Source organism: Lolium rigidum, chromosome 1 (assembly GCF_022539505.1).
Source record: "Lolium rigidum isolate FL_2022 chromosome 1, APGP_CSIRO_Lrig_0.1, whole genome shotgun sequence".
Classification (NCBI taxonomy): Eukaryota; Viridiplantae; Streptophyta; class Magnoliopsida; order Poales; family Poaceae; genus Lolium; species Lolium rigidum.
In genome coordinates this window covers 24225798-24240617 of record NC_061508.1, presented here as the reverse complement: position 1 = coordinate 24240617, position 14820 = coordinate 24225798, and the positions used below count along the sequence as shown (strand labels likewise).

The following is a 14820-nucleotide window of genomic DNA, read 5'->3' as shown; positions in this document are numbered from 1 at the left end:
TATCCATGTTTTCCCATTAAATCTAATGTGAAAACACAATTTACACCATCCATTTCTTATACTCGTCACGCCAAAAAAAATTGTTTTTTTTAATTTTTTTTTCAAATATGTAACTAGTTTAAAATAAAAAATGTTAAAAATTTAGAAATGTATATATTTTTAAAATGTGCAAAAAACAAAAAATGTCATAAGGAAAAATGTTTACTTGGTTTTCCCCCTACAAGTGCGACGATGCTCACAGCTTTGCAGGCAGGCTGGACAGTGCGTGCCTGGCAAGCCGAAAGTGCATCGATTCCACTTACGGCCCTGTTCCCATGGGCCGCGGACAATAAAACGTGGGTGGGACAGACGGCAATGAAAAGCCCACTGTAGCGATCGATCATATAATGTAGCCAGACTTGAATTTGCGATCACTCGCCGAGTCCGCCTCCTCCCAATTCGCCAAACTCCATGAATCCCCTTGCTCTCCTCCTCGTCCCGCGCGCGCGCCCTTCGCTCCCGCTCCACACCTCCGCCCCGGTGCCCAACAGCACCAGAGCAGTCCGCCTCGCGCCCGCGCGGGGGCAGCAGGCTCGGTTGCCGTCCCCGGTCTCGGCCATGGTGGCGCCGCCGTCGCCCCGTGGAGGTGACGAGGTGGAGCCGGAGCGGTTCGACTGGCTGGACCAGTGGTACCCGTTCGCCCCCGTCTGCGACCTCGACCCCGGCGCGCCCCACGGCAAGACCGTGCTGGGCCTCCGCGTCGTCGCCTGGTACGACCGCGCCGTCGACGACTGGCGCGTGTTCGACGACACGTGCCCTCACCGCCTGGCGCCGCTTTCGGAGGGCCGGATCGACGGCAAGGGCCGCCTCCAGTGCGTCTACCACGGCTGGTGCTTCGACGGCACCGGCTCCTGCCAGTTCATCCCCCAGGCACCCGCCCTCGGCCCGCCTGTACGTAATAACACGCCTGCCCGCCATGGATCCATGGTACTCCTCCTCCTCCTCCTCTCGATGATTTTCTTGACTTCTGTGTCGCGCGTAGGTGCACAAGAACAGCAAGGCGTGCGTGGCGCCGTACCCGAGCGTTGTGCAGAACAGCATCTTGTGGTTCTACCCAAGGGCGGACGCGGAGCACCGGGACGTGCTGCAGAGGAAGCAGCCGCCCTTCATCCCCGAGATCGATGACCCCTCCTTCACTACCATGTTCACCATCAGGGACCTCTCCTACGGGTAAACCAATTCTCTTCCATTGCTCTCTCCCCTCCCCTCCCCTGCTGATCCATCCTTGATTCTTTTGCAGGTACGATGTGTTGGTGGAGAACTTCATGGACCCCGTCCACGTCCCCTACGCGCACAAGGTGCTGCTGGGAAAACCCGCAGATACTGCACTCGGTCCTGACTTTGGAATGGTTGGCAAGCTTCACAACAAGGAAGACCCCGGAAGATATGATGCCCCCATGCATGCCCTCACATGATCGGCTCGAATTCAGCTTACTGATTGGGAGTTGTTCTTCTCTTCACAGTTGAGTTCGACACAGAGTGTGGCGGGCCGATAAGGATGAAAGATAGAGGACGCGAACGTGGACGGGTTCATGTCCCTGCAGGACAACGGCGGCTACTACCGCTACGCCGCACCGTGCACCTTCTACGGCTCGCCGCTTCCCTGGGACGCCCAGGGAGAGGTATATATATGTGTGGATTGTCTCTGTTTCCCATTAATTGTTGCACATGATCCACAACTTCACCTTGGTTAGGTTTTGTTTGGACAGGACAAGAAGAGAAAGAAGCCTCACTTCATGCACGTGTTCATCTGCATCCCAGTGGCGCCCGGAAGGAGCAGGGTCATCACCGCCTTCCCGAGGAACTTCGACCTCTGGCTCAACAACATTATGCCACGGTGGTTCCACCACATTGGGCAGAACGCCATCTTGGACTCGGACACCTACATCCTCCACATCGAGGTAAACGATGATTCCTCAGCTCAAACACCGGAATTCTAAAATTCTTCTCATGGTCCATCCTTCTTGTTCAATTTCAGGAGCGAAACTTCGATGCCGCCGGCCTTGAAAACTGGCACAGAGCTGTCTACTTGCCTACGTCGTCGGACACCATGGTGATCGCCTTCAGGAGGTGGTTCAGGGAGCACTGCAAGAACCAGATCGGCTGGCCGGCCACCACCGTCGATCAGCTTCCGGCGACTCCAACCAAAGACAAGCTCATGGACAGGTACTAGTACTAAAGCTACGTACCATTCCGCTTCTTCAGTCTTCGCTGCAACCTTGAAGCTCGGAACAGCTGAGTGATCTTCTGAACGGCGTGCGTCTGCAGGTACTGGTCACACGTCGCGCAGTGCAGGGCCTGCAGCGCAGCGCTCAAGGCCATGAAGGCGCTGGAGGTGGCCCTGCAGCTCGCCGCAGTCGCAGTCGTCGGGTTCCTCGCCGTCGACAAGGGGACATTGCTGACGTCAGCCGCGCATAAAACCGCCGCCGTGTCCTTATCCGTGTTTTGCTTCGCTGCATCCCGCTGCCTCGCCAGCTTCATCCACACCAATTTCTATTTCCAGGATTACGTCCATGCTTACAAATAAAGACAGATCGTGTGCCTTCCTGAAAGAATTTTCTGAATAAAAGAATCATTTTATTGTATCGAGTCTGCACGATAACTTGCATTGAACAATTAACTATGAAACTGATTACACCAACCTATGTCCCCTCTCCCGGAGACGTCGCCATTGGCTCCATCCACGGTGGCTTTGGGCCTGCGTGGCCAATATGGCCCCTCACCGGCGGCGGAGGATTTTTTGTTTACAGATTTTTTAGTGTGTTCTTCAAAATAATGAGGTGGTGGCTAGTACATCTTAATATTAGAGTAAAGTTCTCTCTCTATCCTCGTTCTGGTTTTTTTTTTTCAAAATGGGGGTATACCCCGGCTTCTGCATCATGACGATGCACACGGCCATTTATTAATCAAAGGTTCTAAAAAGTATTGTTTACAACTCACGCATGACCGACAATTGATACAAGAATCAACCATCGAAAAAATGACATACTACGACTACAACTTAACATAGTCTTCTAGTATGCCGCCAACCAGCCTGGTACAAGATATCCTGAGCGACCATCAGGAGCCGTGTGCATCCAGTAGCCATGGTATCCCGCAATCCTTCCGGGGACAGTAGAGCCCAAAGCTGGACCCAATGAGAGACCATGTGAATAACCTGCAAAAAGTGAAAAGAGGCTTTTTTGTTAAAGATTATATCATTTCTAACCCTCCAAATAGACCAACATAAAGCAGAAACCCCAATCCGGATAAAAGCCTTAGATTGTCTATCTACTCCATTTAACCAATTACCAAATATATTGGTAATATTGGTGGGAGGTGGAAGATCATAAGTGAAATTAACTGTGCGCCATAAGAGTTTAGCCAAAGGACATTCAATAAAAAGATGTTGAATGGTCTCCTGTTCCCCACAGAAAACACATTTTGTACACCCATTCCAATGACGTTTAGCTAAATTATCTTTAGTTAACAAAACTTTATTACTCATGAACCACATGAAAATCTTAATCTTAAGTGGTATTTTAACTTTCCATAAATATTTTCTCAGAAAAGGTGTATGGTCACACATGAGATCCTCGTACATGGACTTGACAGAAAACACTTTGTTAGAAGTCAAATTCCAAGTAAAACGATCATCCTCGTCATTCAATGTAACCATCATGAGTTTCCGACATAATTGTAACCATGAATTCCATTTACTACCATTCAATACTCTTCGAAACGTAATATTCAAAGGTGATTGGGCAAGCACATGTGCAACATTAACATTTTTATGATGAACAATGTTGTATAAAGTAGGATATTGTTGAGCCAAAGGAGTAGTTCCCAACCAGGTATCTTCCCAAAAGCGGATGGCCATACCATTACCCACTTTGAAAGATCCCCTTGAAAAAAACTCATGTTTTACCTCCATCAATCCTTTCCAAAAAGGAGAATCAGTAGGCTTGGCTTCTACCTGAGATAACGTCTTATGTGCTAGGTATTTATTATGAAGCAATTCTTGCCACACTCCATCTTCGTTAAGAAGTTTAAAGAGCCACTTGCTCAATAAGCATCTGTTCTTGATTTCGAGTACCTCAATACCTAAACCCCCCTGGTCTTTTGGTCGGCACACAATATTCCATTTTGTAAGGCGGTACTTTTTTTTGTTTTCGTCGGACTGCCAAAAGAATCTGGATCTATAGAAGTCCAAACGTTTCCTCACCCCAACAGGTATTCGTAGGAAAGACAACATAAACATCGGTAAGCTAGTTAATACTGAATTAATAAGAACTAACCTATCACCATAGGATAGTAACTTCCCTTTCCAGCATCCTAATTTACTCTCAAACCATGTTTCAACCGGATACCAATCCGAGTTCTTGAGTTTTTTGTAATGGATTGGAATACCTAAGTATCTAAAGGGGAGCTGTCCAGCATCACATCCAAAGATATGCCTATACTGATCCTCTTCCTCCTTTGCCTTTCCAAAACAAAAAATCTCGCTCTTGTGAAAATTAATCTTAAGTCCCGATAATTCTTCGAAAATACATAAAATTAATTTCATATTAACCGCTTTGTCAAGATCATGTTCCAGGAAAAGGATAGTGTCATCAGCGTATTGTAATATAGAGAGTCCTCCCTCAACTAAATGTGGAATTAACCCCCCAACTTGACCATCTCCTTTTGCTCTTTCAATTAGGATGGCAAGCATATCCACTACAATATTAAAAAGCATTGGGGATAAAGGGTCCCCTTGCCTTAGACCTTTCTTTGTCTGAAAATAATGACCAATATCATCATTTACCTTGACACCAACACTACCCCCCTGGACAAACTGTTGCACTGCCCTTCCCCATTCTGGATCAAAACCCTTCATCCTCAGAGTTTGTTGCAAAAAAGGCCATTTAACCTTATCATAGGCCTTTTCAAAATCAATTTTAAATAATACTCCATCCAGTTTTTTAGTATGTAACTCATGAATCGTTTCATGGAGTATCACTACCCCTTCCAAAATGTTTCTCCCCGGCATAAAAGCCGATTGGGTTGGTTTAATGACTCTTGGGGCAATCCCCGAGATACGATTAGTGCCAACTTTAGTAAATTTTTTGAAACAAACATTGAGTAAACATATAGGCCTGTATTGTTGAATTTGGACAGCATTCTCCTTTTTTGGTAATAAAGTAATAACACCAAAATTCAGTTTGTATAGGGGCAAATCCCCATTACTAAACTGGGAAAACAAAGCCATCAAATCCTTTTTAATTACATCCCAAAATTTTTGGTAAAACTCAGCTGGAAAACCATCTGGTCCAGGAGCTTTATTCAACTCCATTTGAGAAACCGCCTCGAACACCTCTTTTTCAGTAAAAGGAGCTTTCAAGATCTCATTCTCCAATGGTGAGATCTGTGTAATATCCTGAAAATCATTTTCAACAAGAAAAATATTGGTTGATGCCGGTGCACCAAACAATTTCTTGTAGAATTCAGTAATATACACCTTCAAATTATCTTCCCCCACAATAGTTCCCTCCTGTTGTTCTAACTGAAAGATTTTCTTTTTTCGGTGTTTGCCATTTGCTATTAGATGGAAATATCTTGTATTATTCCACCCTTCTTGAATATGCTTAACTTTCGCCCTTTGGGCCCATTTAGACTCCTCTTCTCTTCTTAATTTATTCAAAAAATCATTAGCCTTTTTGAATTCCTCCCTTTCATTGGTATTCAACATAGTTGTTTCTCGCTTTCAAGTCAAGCCTCTCAATGATATTTAAAAGTCTCTCTTTTTCTTTCTTATATTTGCCACTCTGATTTTTTGCCCACCCCTTGAGGAATCTTCTTAAGTGTCTTAATTTATTTAACCAAATCTCCATCGGGCTAGCTCCAGCTATAACTGAATTCCACTCCTTTACTATCATATCAAAAAAACCCTCCTGTCGCAACCAATGTAGCTCAAAGGAGAATTTTGCTTGATTCCCCAGGTGTGCTTTCACCCCTGAATCAATAAGTATTGGAGTATGATCAGAATCAGCTCTAGTTAAGGCTCTTACTGTTACCAATGAAAATTTCTGTTCCCACGATATTGATGCTAGTACTCTATCTAGCTTCTCATAAGTAGGCTCTTCGCGTCTATTTGCCCACGTATATTGTCTTCCTGTTAGAGCAATTTCCCTTAGATTCAAATGCTCAATAATTGCATTAAAAACAAAGGGCCAACGCGCTTTGAAATTAGCATTATTTTTCTCCTCCCTAGTGCGTATAATATTGAAATCACCCCCTACCAACATAGGTAATGTTTCAGATTCACACGCTCGCACCAATTCCGACAGAAATTCTGCTTTGTGCATGTCTTGGGCAGCCCCATAAACCGGCACCAGAACCCATTCAAAACCATCTCTCTTACATTTAATATGCAACTTAACACAGAAATCTCCTGTGCTTACTTTTAAAACATGTAGAGTATCAGAGTTTATTCCCACTAGAATCCCCCCTAACGACCATGTGGTGGCAAGCAAAACCAGGAGAAATTATACCCCGCCGCTAATTGATTCAAAAAAGGAATAGAGAAATTAGATCTTCCAGTCTCCAATAAGGCTATGAAGTCTAATTTATGCTCTCTAATTGCTTCTTTCACAAATAGATGCTTAGCAGTATCACCAAAACCCCCTGGATTGCAATTAATTCCTTTTATATTCTGCATCATGAGAATTGTTTTTTAATTCTTTTTCGAGTACTTTTACGAATATTACTTGAATCATAAACTTTCCTTTGTCTAGTTTTCTTTGCCTTGACCACTGGTTTGAGACGTTCCAATTGATCATCAAAATCCCATGGAATGTCATCATCCTCACATAAATCCTCACACAAGGTGGAGACTTTTGACAATACAAGAGTCTCCAGCCCTTCCTCTCTGTTCTCAATTTCACTCTCATTTTTCTTCAAAATAGTTAAAATTCTCTCCTCTTCCACCATTTTAATCCCTCTAATGGACTGGTTAATCTCTGTTTGGGAAGATCCTAATGACACCCCTAACCTATCAGCTCTCTTAGCAATATCAACATCCGGAATATTAACAATGGAGTATTTGGGGATTGTACACTTACTTGTCCTGAGAGGATCATTCTGTAGTTGCGCATTCTTCATAGCCTTTTCCATTAGAGGAATATCCGCATTAGGTTGGCCACCCAACCTAGAGCTTGACCTCAGTCCAGTCGAAGGCTTAGGAATCCCCCCAAAAGCAATAACTTCCTCTGTCGAAGGAAAGTGAGCCAAAGTGTCATTTTCTATTAACGTCAGCGAACATGAGGGATTTGGAATTAAAAGAGACTCACCATTAGGCTTCGGAGATGAGGCAATCCCCATCGATCCCGTAAGACCTTCCCCATGATCCATTGATACGCTCATCATCAAATTATTCACCATACCCTCTTTAATATTCTTCGGCAAACCTGTATCACCTGTATTTGTATCATTAGATACATAACACTCGGAACTTGATTGAGCATACTCCAAAACATCATCATAACCAGATTTTAAAAAGTATGGAGAACGGCCCATACCAGCAACTATAACAGGAACATCCACAGAAAATCCCCCAGGAATCTCCAATGATTGCAAATCTGTTGCAATCATTTGATCATGAGTACCTGGGCTCAGCGCAGTTCGCCTGGGTCCCTCCGAAAAGTTCTGTCGGATCCTCTGCGGTGAGAGCAGCTGCCCGGGGCCAGTCTGCACGACACCGCCGGCCACAGAAGATCCAGCCTCAAGTCGGGCGTGGCCGACCAAAGCGCAGGGAGACATCTGCGGCAGCCCACTTGATGCTCTCTCCCCTACATCATTCGCCCACGCGTCCGAAGCTGGTTGGTCAGCAGGGAAAAGATCCCGCTGCGCAGTACAGCTGCTGGTTCGACCAGCAACTCCTCCCGACGTGTCGCCCACCGACTGGCCAACACTGCCCTGACGACGCTGCACCGTCTGGCTGGCGGGCACAGAGCTGCCGCCACTCAGAGCAACCTCTGCACGCTGATCCCGAGGCCTGTCTGGGGTCAATCCCAAAACAGATCCACCAGGCACCAACACTGTATTAAAATCAGTACAAACTTTGTCAAATTTATCCAGATTTTCACTATTACATAGGGAATTAAAAGGGGGAAAAAATTGCTCAGATCAGAATCAAAAGAAGGGCTACCTTTAGGAGAAAGTTGCACACTCATTGAGCCAATTTGAATTGCATCAAAATGCTCAATTTGTTCCTGCATCCGTTCACCATCATTAGTCCCATTTGACTCACCAATCCCCTTGGCGCTTGATGAATCACCCGCCGCATTTTTCTTAGGATCCATGTCCATAGCATTATCATCACCATTCTTTCCATTACCATCTTTAGCATCATCATTACCATCATTGTCATTGCTAGCTTCTACCATAGTCTCCTCTTGAGACCCCCGGGCACCCTCGACCTCAAATTTGAGCTTGAAAAAACCCCTCCTAATGAACATATCGAGTATCAGCAGGAATAAGCCTACTATCCAAGCATCCAATTTTGATTCTCAATAATTTGTTTTTGCGAGTGTATGCCATATCCACATCCAAGGTTTTCCCAAACAAAGTACCAACCCCCCATAAAGTCAAGTAATCCGCAATCACATCAGAAGGCAACCCTGAAACTCTAACCCAGACCTCTGGCAACATATAAAGGGGATCCTCTAAAGCTGACCAAACATCAAAAGATAGACAAGATTCTCTGTCTGTGCAAATGTAGGTACCAAAGTTCTTCAACCTCTGAACTTCCAACTTGCTAGTTAACTTGACTCTATAAATATTGTCTTTGAAATGAAAAACCTCCCAATTAAACTTCTCATGAGGAACAATTTTCTTCAACTCGTTCAATAATCTCTGGAATAGTCATGGCATCACCATCAACAGTAACCTTAGCTAATCTAGGATTTTCCATTTTGGCTTTAAAAACCCCACAAGACAACTCAAAAAACATAAGGCCTTCATTAGCATAACCATGAAGTATCGCAGTGGGCTTAGGGGCATGTAATAGATGACAAGCAGAAGATGTATGGTTAACAGACTCACATAAATCACTAAAAGGTGTAGGGCAATCATCAATGTGGTGACCTGGTTGCTTACACCTGAAACATCCATTCTTCTCTTCTTTCTTCTTTTTTGAAGGGCCCGGCCCCTCATCCTCCTTCCCCTTTGATGTTGTGATCTTAGGGTCAGTCCCCATTTGCTGATCAACCACACCTTGCTGCTGCCCTGCAGTAGGTATCGCAACCGACACCACCGCATCTCGGACCGCCGCCACAGCCTCAGATGAAACAGTAGAGTTAACCTGTGCCCCCTCATCAACCACTGGCTTCTTCTGCGCCGCTGTTACTGCGGCGACCACCTCATGCACCGTCTGTTTGAGAAATTCAGCATCAAAACCTCCTCGTGCCACTCCTCCATGCGAGGTAGCGCCGAATCGGTTCTGGTATCCCCCACGACCACCATTGAAATTGTTGGTCCAACGCTGGTTTGCACCGTAGCCGAACCTAGGTCCCCTCTGATAGTTGCTAGGGCCAGCACCCCAACTTTCATCATGAAAACCTTGACCGCCGGCGAAACCAGCCGCACCACCTGCCTCTCCGCGGCCAAAGTTACGGCCAAAGGAGTTCCCGGCAGTCTGACCGGCGCGACCTCCAGCAAAACATGCCCTGGTCCTGCACCTTGTCCGCCCCGGCCTCGCAGCCCTTGACGACCTCGCGCGCCATAAGCTCCGCGCCCCGCAGCTCCGTATCCAGCACGCGGCTGAAACCCGCCCCGCCCGTGATTGAAATTACCACGACCAGGGTTGAAATTTTGGCCATCGTCTCCGTTCATCGTGGGAGGTACAAGCCGCCGCAGTGCCGCCGGCGCCCCAGCCTCGAGACGCTTCCACGTGAACCCTAAAACTTTGTGAAAAGAATGTCCAGCGACAATTCCCCCCACCTCAGCCCTCTGATACCGTGATTCACTGCGATTGCGATTTTTGGCGGCCTGTAAGGCACGATTGACAATTGACAGTGGGCCCCGACGAACCCCCTGCGCATTGTTATCGGCCCACAACTTTTTCTGGCTCGAACATGCCAATTTTGAAATGTGCTGTTTTTTCGGATCGGATTGTTTCTTGCCGATCGCCGGCAGCCAACGCCGCCGGTGAACGACACTCCAACCATGTGTACCCCGGAAAACAGTAGGCTCAAGAACCGGCCTAGGTTTGAATTTTGATGTTGATTTGCCCAACGGCCGAGAGGTTGGAGAAATCATACCTTCGTCGAGCTCAATCGCCGCCGTCGCCGCTAACCTCTGAGCATGTTGTCGCTGCAATCTTTTGAAAGCTCGACTCGCCGCGTGCCGTCGGGCTCTCAGCAAGATCTATCCCACTCGCCGAAGATGGAGTATGGCATCCATATCGCATGGAAGCCCAATCCAGTGTCGGCGACATCTCCTCCTCCTGTCCGTCGTCCTCATCGTCCGACGTCTGGAGCACCCAGAAACGCCCCCCCAGCTGACTCTCCGGCGAAGCACCCTCCTCTCTGACGGTTGTGACGGTCTCCGGCGACGCGATCTGGTGATCGCCAAGGCAATCGCCGATCGCCTCACCTGTCGCCCGGCCAACGGTCATTTTCTCCCCCAACGTCTAAGTATGGCGTACCCCAAATAGGTTTGGGGATGGGAGAGATTTTGGTGGTGCGATGATATTTTGTTGTTTTGTTATTTTGCCAGTAGATGTTACTTTTGTGCATGTAACCTCCACCGCCAGGTGTAATGTAGTGATTACGTTTTTTCGAAATGGAAGCTCAGCCCCGTCCACCTACAGACACTTTACGCCCAATCATGCCGGATAATGCTTGCATCCTATGTCTTACCAGCGGCTGCTGACACATAGTTAATCGATGCTTATTCCTCCGCATTGAATTGGTGCACATAGTCTTCATTTTATTTCTGAGGTGACAATATCAAAGTAACGTCCACAAACACAACTAGTACTTCCTCCATCTAAAGAAAAGAGAAACTGCTTACATTTTTGTAGATACAGATATATCTATATATAACTAAAATATAACTATATACATGCGTATCTAGATAAAATTCAGCAGACTTTTTAGAAATGGGGGAGTATTATGGAGGCGTCGTGGAGGAGCAGAAGGGGCCGGGTGATACGCGTACAGCATGCGTCCGTTGGGAACCCCAAGAGGAAGGTGTGATGCGTACGGCGGCAAGTTTTCCCTCAGAAAGAAACCAAGGTTTATCGAACCAGGAGGAGCCAAGAAGCACGTTGAAGGTTGATGGCGGCGGGATGTAGTGCGGCGCAACACCAGAGATTCCGGCGCCAACGTGGAACCTGCACAACACAACCAAAGTACTTTGCCTCAACGAAACAGTGAGGTTGTCAATCTCACCGGCTTGCTGTAACAAAGGATTAGATGTATAGTGTGGATGATGATTGTTTGCAGAGAACAGTAAAGAACAAGTATTGCAGTAGATTGTATTTCAGATGTAAAGAATGGACCGGGGTCCACAGTTCACTAGAGGTGTCTCTCCCATAAGATAAATAGCATGTTGGGTGAACAAATTACAGTCGGGCAATTGACAAATAAAGAGAGCATGACAATGCACATACATGATATGATGAATATTGTGAGATTTAATTGGGCATTACGAAAAAAGTACATAGACCGCTATCCAGCATGCATCTATGCCTAAAAAGTCCACCTTCGGGTTATCATCCGAACCCCTTCCAGTATTAAGTTGCAAAACAACAGACAATTGCATTAAGTATGGTGCGTAATGTAATCAATAACTACATCCTCGGACATAGCATCAATGTTTTATCCCTAGTGGCAACAGCACATCCACAACCTTAGAACTTTCTATCACTGTCCCAGATTTAATGGAGGCATGAACCCACTATCGAGCATAAATACTCCCTCTTGGAGTTAAGAGCAAAAACTTGGCCAGAGCCTCTACTAATAACGGAGAGCATGCAAGATCATAAATAACACATAGGTAATAGATTGATAATCAACATAACATAGTATTCTCTATCCATCGGATCCCGACAAACACAACATATAGAATTACAGATAGATGATCTTGATCATGTTAGGCAACTCACAAGATCCGACAATGAAGCACATGAGGAGAAGACGACCATCTAGCTACTGCTATGGACCCATAGTCCAGGGGTGAACTACTCACTCATCACTCCGGAGGCGCCATGGCGGTGAAGAGTCCTCCGGAAGATGATTCCCCACTCCGGCAGGGTGCCGGAGGTGATCTCCAGAATCCCCCGAGATGGGATTGGCGGCGGCGGCGTCTCAGTAAGGTTTTCCGTATCGTGGCTCTCGATCCTGGGGGTTTCGCGACGAAGGCTTTAAGTAGGCGGAAGGGCAACGCGGGGGCCACACGAGGGCCCCACACGCCGGGGCCGCGCGGCCGTGGGCCGGGCCGCGCCGCCCGTTGTGGCGGCGCCTCGTGGCCCCACTTCCTTTCCCCTCTCGTCTTCCGGAAGCTTCGTGCAAAAATAGGACCCCGGGCGTTTATTTCGTCCAATTCCGAGAATATTTCCTTTGTAGGATTTCTGAAACCAAAAACAACGAGAAAACAACAATCGGCTCTTCGGCATCTCGTTAATAGGTTAGTGCCGGAAAATGCATAAATACGACATATAATGTGTATAAAACATGTAGATATCATCAATAATGTGGCATGGAACATAAAAAATTATCGATACATCGGAGACGTATTAGCATCCCCAAGCTTAGTTCATGCTCGTCCCGAGCAGGTAAACGATAACAAAGATAATTTCTGGAGTGACATGCCATCATAACCTTGATCATACTATTGTAAGCATATGTAATGAATGCAGCGATCAAAACAATGGTAATGACATGAGTAAACAAATGAATCATAAAGCAAAGACTTTTCATGAATAGCACTTAAAGACAAGCATCAATAAGTCTTGCATAAGAGTTAACTCATAAAGCAATAAATTCATAGTAAAGGCATTGAAGCAACACAAAGGAAGATTAAGTTTCAGCGGTTGCTTTCAACTTATAACATGTATATCTCATGGATAATTGTCAATGTAGAGTAATATAACAAGTGCAATATGCAAGTATGTAGGAATCAATGCACAGTTCACACAAGTGTTTACTTCTTGAGGTGGAGAGAGATAGGTGAACTGACTCAACATAAAAGTAAAAGAAAGGCCCTTCGCAGAGGGAAGCATTGATTGCTATATTTGTGTTAGAGCTTTGGTTTTGAAAACAAGAAACAATTTTGTCAACGGTAGTAATAAATCATATGTGTTATGTCAATTATATCTTACAAGTTGCAAGCCTCATGCATAGTATACTAATAGTGCCCGCACCTTGTCCTAATTAGCTTGGATTATCGGGATCATCGCAATACACATGTTTTAACCAAGTGTCACAAAGGGGTACCTCTATGCCGCCTGTACAAAGGTCTAAGGAGAAAGCTCGCATTTTGGATTTCTCGCTTTTGATTATTCTCAACTTAGACATCCATACCGGGACAACATAGACAACAGATAATGGACTCCTCTTTAATGCATAAGAGTGTAGCAACACTTAATGTTCTCATATGAGATTGAGGATATATCTCCAAAACTGAAACTTCCACCATGATTCATGGCTTTAGTTAGCGGCCCAATGTTCTTCTCTAACAATATGCATGCTCTAACCAATAAAGTGGTAAATCTCCCTTACTTCAGACAAGACGGACATGCATAGCAACTCACATGATATTCAACAAGGAGTAGTTGATGGCGTCCCCAGGAACATGGTTATCGCACAACAAGCAACTTAATAAGAGATAAAGTGCATAAGTACATATTCAATACCACAATAGTTTTTAAGCTATTTGTCCCATGAGCTATATATTGCAAAGGTAAAGAATAGAAATTTTAAAGGTAGTGATGGCGTGTATTTCACACGTTCGTTGGGAACCCCAAGAGGAAGGTATGATGCGCACAGCAGCAAGTTTTCCCTCAGAAAGAAACCAAGGTTTATCGAACCAGGAGGAGCCAAGAAGCACGTTGAAGGTTGATGGCGGCGGGATGTAGTGCGGCGCAACACCGGAGATTCCGGCGCCAACGTGGAACCTGCACAACACAACCAAAGTACTTTGCCCCAACGAAACAGTGAGGTTGTCAATCTCACCGGCTTGCTGTAACAAAGGATTAACCGTATTGTGTGGAAGATGATTGTTTGCAAGAAAATAGTAAAACAAGTATTGCAGCAGATTTGTATTTCAGTATAAAAGAATGGACCGGGGTCCACAGTTCACTAGAGGTGTCTCTCCCATAAGATAAAAGCATGTTGGGTGAACAAATTACAGTCGGGCAATTGACAAATAGAGAGGGCATAACAATGCACATACATGTCATGATAAATATAGTGAGATTTAATTGGGCATTACGACAAAGTACATAGACCGCCATCCAACTCGCATCTATGCCTAAAAAGTCCACCTTCAGGTTATCATCCGAACCCCTTCCAGTATTAAGTTGCAAAGCAACAGACAATTGCATTAAGTATGGTGCGTAATGTAATCAATAACTACATCCTCGGACATAGCATCAATGTTTTATCCCTAGTGGCAACAACAATCCACAACCTTAGAACTTTCTGTCACTGTCCCAGATATCAATGGAGGCATGAACCCACTATCGAGCATAAATACTCCCTCTTGGAGTTAAGAGCAAAAACTTGGCCAGAGCCTCTACTAATAACGGAGAGCATG

The 14820-nt window shown here is 45.6% G+C and overlaps 1 pseudogene; it reads left to right on the top strand.

The window, feature by feature from the left end:
- Positions 1–450: 450 nt before the first annotated feature.
- Positions 451–2620, top strand: LOC124669620 (annotated as a pseudogene).
- The last annotated feature ends 12200 nt before the right edge of the window (positions 2621–14820 follow it).